Below are 7,500 nucleotides of genomic sequence, written 5' to 3'. Positions count from 1 at the left end.
TCATTTGGTCCGGACTTTCGGACTTTTCAGTTTGATCCGAACCAAAATTAGAGGTGTGAAACCTCCCCCGGACCACGGTCCGGATCAAAAGACCAAATTTTGGTCCGACCAAAAGAGGTGGTCTCGGTCCGGACCAAACTGAACCATGGTCCGGTTCGTTTACAGTGTGAAAGCATTTTTTGGATAGTTCGGACTTTTGGACCAAATACAAGAAGCTCTGGCAGGTTCTCCTTGTGTTACAAGACCGGGGAATAGCTCCTTTAAGGAATAGCTCGGTGCTGAGTGTGTAGAATACATGAGAGAGTGACGGTGAATGAGCTCAGAGCAGACAGCTGTCGGCTATCAGAGCTGAGAATACATCAGCAGTTTATTTGTTAAGTGGTAGTAAATGTACTGTGTAGGTTTCCGTTTGTCTCTGAATAAATTCTCCAGAAAGTTCCAGTGTCTCGCTTCTCAACATCACAACAAACAAAAAGAGCCACGGCAGTAGAGGAGAGCAGCAGTCAGTAGGAGAGATCAGCAGTCAGTAGGAGAGAGCAGCAGTCAGTAGGAGAGAGCAGCAGTCAGTAGGGGAGAGCAGCAGTCAGTAGGAGAGAGCAGCAGTCAGTAGAGGAGAGCAGCAGTCAGTAGGAGAGAGCAGCAGTCAGTAGGGGAGAGCAGCAGTCAGTAGGAGAGAGCAGCAGTCAGTAGGAGAGAGCAGCAGTCAGTAGGAGAGAGCAGCAGTCAGTAGGAGAGAACAGCAGTCAGTAGGAGAGAGCAGCAGTCAGTAGGAGAGAGCAGCAGTCAGTAGGAGAGAGCAGCAGTCAGTAGGAGAGAACAGCAGTCAGTAGGAGAGAGCAGCAGTCAGTAGGAGAGAGCAGCAGTCAGTAGGAGAGAGCAGCAGTCAGTAGGAGAGAACAGCAGTCAGTAGGAGAGAGCAGCAGTCAGTAGGAGAGAACAGCAGTCAGTAGGAGAGAGGAGCAGTCAGTAGGAGAGAGCAGCAGTCAGTAGGAGAGAGGAGCAGTCAGTAGGAGAGAGGAGCAGTCAGTAGGAGAGAGGAGCAGTCAGTAGGAGAGATCAGCAGTCAGTAGGAGAGATCAGCAGTCAGTAGGAGAGAACAGCAGTCAGTAGGAGAGAGGAGCAGTCAGTAGGAGAGAGCAGCAGTCAGTAGGAGAGAGCAGCAGTCAGTAGGAGAGAGTAGCAGTCAGTAGAGGAGAGCAGCAGTCAGTAGGAGAGAGCAGCAGTCAGTAGGAGAGAGCAGCAGTCAGTAGGAGAGAGCAGCAGTCAGTAGGAGAGAGCAGCAGTCAGTAGGAGAGAGTAGCAGTCAGTAGAGGAGAGCAGCAGTCAGTAGGAGAGAGCAGCAGTCAGTAGGGGAGAGTAGCAGTCAGTAGGAGAGAGCAGCAGTCAGTAGGAGAGATCAGCAGTCAGTAGGAGAGAGTAGCAGTCAGTAGGAGAGAGCAGCAGTCAGTAGGAGAGATCAGCAGTCAGTAGGAGAGAGCAGCAGTCAGTAGGAGAGATCAGCAGTCAGTAGGAGAGATCAGCAGTCAGCTGAAAAAACTCCGACACAGAGAGAGGAGACGAGAGGACGGGGAAGCCCGTCTACAAACCAATCAGTTATACCGTATTTTCCGGACTATAAGTCGCACTTTTTTTCATACTTTGGCTGGTCCTGCGACTTATAGTCAGGTGCGACTTATATATCAAAATATTTATAATTTCACGTTTTAAAATGTTATTTCATGCTGAAAACATTACCGTCTAAAGCCGCCAGAGGGCGCTCTAGGCTTCTGACAACTAAATGCTGCTCCTAAAGACAACTGAGAAAGAAAAGAAACTGCAGGTGACTGCAGGTAGTAAAATATGCAGCCGAAAACGGTAATCGAGCAGCAGAAAGAAAGTTTGGAGTGAGAGAGAAACTTGTAAAGGTGACTTTTACTGCAATGAAGGAAACAAAGAAAGCTAGTCGCGCGCTGAAAGCCAGATGGCCAGAGCTGGAGGAACGAGTCCACAGATGTAGATGCACGTCAACGGTGCAGTTACGTCTCCACGTCCTGGTAGTTGTTCTGTATTCTGTTGTATAGTTGAATAACTGTTAATGTGTTACGTTAACATACCGGACACCTACCGTATTCAGCCCCTTGTTCTGTGTTCTACTGTGTAGTTGAATAACTTACCTTTCCAGATTAAATGTCTGTTCTTGATCTTGGATTTTGTGAAATCAATTTCTAAATAAATGCGACTTATAGTCCAGTGCGACTTATATATGTTTTTTTCCTCTTCATGACGCATTTTTTGACTGATGCGACTTATACTCCGGAGCGACTTATAGTCCGGAAAATACGGTAAGTATCTGGAGACGCAGCTCACGTATGTGATGACGGCAGGACGTAGTTTTGTCACGTAGAGATCTTTAGTGCGCTTGCATAACTGCAGTGTGAAACCAAAACTTACCGGATCAAATGTTACAATGGAACAAAAACATGAACCTTGGTCCGGACCTTGGTTCAGACTTTCATGTGTGAAAACGCCCTGAAACTACTTTTGAACGTCCACATGTTCCACCAAAACAAGTTCCTTCCTGAGACTATTTAGCAGAGGCACCGTGGCTCCGTCCGGAGCTTAGCCCCGCCCACGATGATTGTGATTGGTTTAAAGAAATGTTGAAATGCCAATAAACCAGAGCACGTTTTTTTCTCCCATCCAGGAATGCTGTGTGGACTAGACAGACCTTCCTCCACAGAGCTGTGGAGGAAGGTCTGGACATGAGAGACTAGAGGGAAGGTAACAGAGCACCGGGAGGTTACAGTTGAGTTTAGCCAACCAAAAGTGAGCCAGACGACAACAGTTAAGATTAGAAACAAAGATCGTGGTTTGGACTAAAACACTCCTGGGACATGACCTCTGCTCCACAGTGTGTTAGGAGCCAAATATCCCCCCCGACCTCCTCCCTATGATGATCTTCACGCTCTTATACAGCAGCAGTCAACGTGCTGCTGACAGTCATAAATACTAGAATATATACTGATTACAGAGCTTTACTTTACACAGATATATGTACGAATGCTTGATGAGAACAGGCTGATTACAGACAGACGAACAGATATCAAGTTATGAAGAAGATGTAGAAGAAGTCGTTGAGGAGGGCTTTAGACCAATCACGGAGGGCTCTACACGATGACGATAGCGCAGCGACTACGATCAGCTTATTGTTTACATTCAACATGGCGGCCACCGAAGCGCAGCAACCTGTTGATGCTGCTGTCGCTGCTACGTCAGCCAGATCGTTGCTCTGATTGGTTGATGGACTATCCAGTTGCTCCCAGAGGCATTTGAGCGGCGTCCGTTGGTGACGCCCCTTTGGAAATGTGCTGTGAATGAAGCTTCCCCAGACCCCCCCCCCCCACTCTCAGTTACAGCTGAGAAGGTCTGGGGTCAACCAGGCTAGTCTTCCTCAGCAGAGCTGTGGAGACTGAGCTGGCAATACGACACTAGTTATTATATCATATAACTTCCCATGAACATCGGAGACTTTACGTCTGCAGCTACTGTAACTTTTGGATGAACACATCAGCGTAAATAATTATTAATTATTATTTATTAATGGCGTCACGCCGTCCTAAAAAAAACTGGTTGGAGAAAATTTAAATATAAATGTTTATTTCCATCAACTTTTGCAACCTTTGTAACCGTCCTGCAGCATTATGATTCAGAGTGTGAGGATTATAACGTGAGAACATCCTGTATCCTACATTCATTATATTTTATTGATTTAATAAACCTCAACCCTGAGTCTCTCTGAGACCTGAGCACGCTGGAAATAAACTCAAGCTCCTTCTCTCTGCTGTTCACAGACTGCTGCTCCTGGTAACTGATGACTCATCAGCAGCTCTGTTCTGATTGGCTGCTGAAGGAACTGAACAGGAAGATGAAAGTACAGATGTCAACAGACAACTAAAACAGTCTGCTGAACAGAGACGCTGCTCAGACTCAGATTATACACACACACACACACACACACACCACACACACACACACTCACACACACACACACACGCACACGCACACACACACACACACACAACACACACACACACGCACACACACACACACACACAGACACACACACACACACACAGCACACACACACACACACAACAGACACACACACACACACACACCCACACACAACCAAACACAGACACACACACACACACACACACAGACACACACACACACACACACAGACACACACACACACACACCACACACACACACACACAACACACACACACACACACACCGAGTTACTCAAAAGCTCATAAAGCAAACATGGAGCCCGTTGTTGGCCCATAACGCTGGTTGGCTCACGATGGGCATGCGCACTAGCAACAATTTGTGTTGTCGTAGCAACCGGTAGCAACATGCGCGTTCATGAGCTCCTCTCTCGTGTCTCTAGTAGCGAACTCATGAACTCACCGTTTTCATTGTCTAAAATATTCACTAACGTTAAACACTGTGTTTTTGTTGTTCCCGATCGTTTACATGCTTAGCTAAATAAACAATAGATGTATTTAGACAACCAAGGAGATTTAATCATTATGTTGTGCTACTAGCTAGCTAGTTAGCTACTAACTAGCGCTAGCTGTTAGCCTGCAGTTTGGTGAACAGAGCTCATCCACGTTACAAGCTTTACAGCATACAGCCCTCGGATGGATCATAAGAGAGAACCAAGGCCATGTAATCACTATGTCTGTAGTAACGTTATGTAGGCATATAGCTAGCTATGTACAGATCTTAATACAGCCATGCTAGCTACCCCTGATGTTAGCAACTAGCTAGCTAGCCGATAGCCCGCCAGTTTGGGAAACGCTAATGACGTTACATCCACGTAGCTAACAGGCTTTACAGCAGCTACATACATACATCCCTGGGATGTATCATGACTTCATAAGATAACACCATGGACGTATTAATAGAACACATGGTGAATTACAACCATTAGCTATATCCATTATTACAGCTAGCTACATTACAACCATTAGCTATATCCATTATTACAGCTAGCTACATTACAACCATTAGCTATATCCATTATTACAGCTAGCTACATTACAACCATTAGCTATATCCATTATTACAGCTAGCTACATGAGCTCGGGAGAACAGTCATGTGAGTGGGCGGGCGCAGTCCCGCGGCTCTGCTCGCGTCCACTATGCGCGTTCATCATGCCTAATTTAATAATTCTGGATTTGCTTCTAGTAAATGTTAAAAATGTTGAAAACGTTACGTTTTAAACAAGGACCCTTTCAGTGTTCAGCTGGTAAGTTGATATACCCAGAAACAAATTATCCGCTGAAATATAGACGTTTCTTCACCATGCTAAGTCTTTCTGGGCCATGGGGGGGTGCAGTACCACCGTTATCCACTAGGACCACGGTGGCTTTTAGACTCGGCGCTCTTTCTGGGGGCTTGACAGAGACGCTGCAGAGTCTGGTCACATGACTGCAGAGTCTGGTCACATGACTGCAGAGTCTGGTCACATGACTGCAGAGTCTGGTCACATGACTGCAGAGTCTCTTTCACCAGCCTGTCTGGTGCTCTGACTGCTGCTCTTATCTCTTCTTGGGTTAATATAGTATAAACTCAGACCTGGAACCTGTTTACATCATATTTATCATACTGTAAGGTCAATAATAATAGTATTCTGGTTACACACAACATTTCAAACTAAAGTTTATAAAGTTTTCTACAGCAACACATTCTCATTAACGCTTTCATATAATATCGTACGGAATTATGGGCCCACTGGCAGATCACATAACAGTTAAATTTAGCTGAGAAAAGGTAGTCTATATCCACGATGTTCCACTTCTGGGATGCATGTATTTCCCCCAGATGTGCGTCCCCTTCCTCTGTCTCTGTGTTGGTGTTCTAACCTCTGGTGGATTTCTAAGGACTATGGTTAACTGCTCCTCAGATCTCTGCAGGGTAAATCCAGACAGCTAGCTAGACTATCTGTCCAATCTCACCACTAAAACGTACTAACCCCTAACCTGTACTGGGGATTATGTCCCGTGTGTCCCGTTTCCCGTCCCTCCGTTGTTGTCCCCCGTCAAGCCAACCGTCCCCTGTTGTTATTTTCCTAAACCCAACCGTCCCGCTCTGCTTGTCACATTTCCCGTCCCGTTCTTGTTTTCCTAAACCCAACTTTCCCGCATTTAACGTCGTAGACATACACACAGATGTGATGAGGTCGTTTCCAGAGGTGTGGACTCGAGTCATGTGACTTGGACTCGAGTCAGACTCGAGTCATGAATTTGATGACTTCAGACTCGACTCGACAAAATGTACAAAGACTTGCAACTCGACTTGGACTTCAACATCAATGACTCGTGACTTCACTTGGACTTGCACCTTTTGACTCGAGAAGACTTGCTACTTTCCATGAAAACTGGGGAAGAAAATGTTCACACGGCCGCGCCGCTCTGTTTATCTGCATCTGTGAAAAAAAATGTGCACCACCTGTATGCATGCAGAGAGCACGCACGCTGCCTGCACGACATCCAATCACTGTAGTCCCACGTTGTTTTGATTCGACAGCATCTAAGCAGGCACATTGCAAGACAACCAATGAAGCACAAGCAACAACGCGCCAGTTGGCAAAATGACACCGAAGGTAGTTTCGTTTGGTTATAAAAATTACGAGGTAGTCGACAAAAAAAGAGTTGCAATTTGCAAAACATGCGGGTTACAAGATTACAGACGGAGCTGCCACAACGTCCAACTTTGTTCGACACCTGAAGTTGCACAAAGAAAGGTAAGTTTTGAACGAATGCTAAGCACCTTATCGGATGTATGTACCGTAACTTACTAGCTGCTGCATATTTACTGTATCAACGACACAGTAAACGCACGTCTCCCTTGCTGGTTCATGCTTACAAAAATAGGGATTTTTGAACCCTGATTATATGAGGTACATGAGTGTAGCACACTCAGATGGAAAACCTCGCCAACATCATGTCAGCGTCCGTTTTAAAGTAACGTTACCATAACACAGTCACAGTAGATCCACCATTAGCCTTCCCTTTTCATATCAGGGGTTGTATTCGCTATAACTACCGCCTCGCTATACATTATCCCGCTTATTACATGGCTACCTACCAAATAAATACTTTGACACAAAATATTCATTTAAAAAGGAGTTTATTGATTTAAAAACGAGTGTATTGCTTCCGCTAAACCGAACTGCGTCCATAGCAACGCTCTGTTTTCCATGGCAACGGTCTGTTATCAAGAAATAACAGACCGCATTCTACATTGGAATTCAACCAAGCCATAGCCTATAATAAAATAAAATAATAACGATTACAGTAGTAATGTTCAGAGATGCAATAGATTATTATAGTGCAGTTCTTAACTAATGGGAATATTGTTTAGCTTATTTTTGGTTTAATTTGGTTTACTTTAGTTATTTAATTTATTCAATTATTTTGTTTTGCTATACTTTTCATGCCAACTTG

The sequence above is a fragment of the Sander lucioperca genome, chromosome 17, assembly GCF_008315115.2.
Source record: "Sander lucioperca isolate FBNREF2018 chromosome 17, SLUC_FBN_1.2, whole genome shotgun sequence".
NCBI lineage: Eukaryota > Metazoa > Chordata > Actinopteri > Perciformes > Percidae > Sander > Sander lucioperca.
This window is presented reverse-complemented; position numbering follows the sequence as displayed.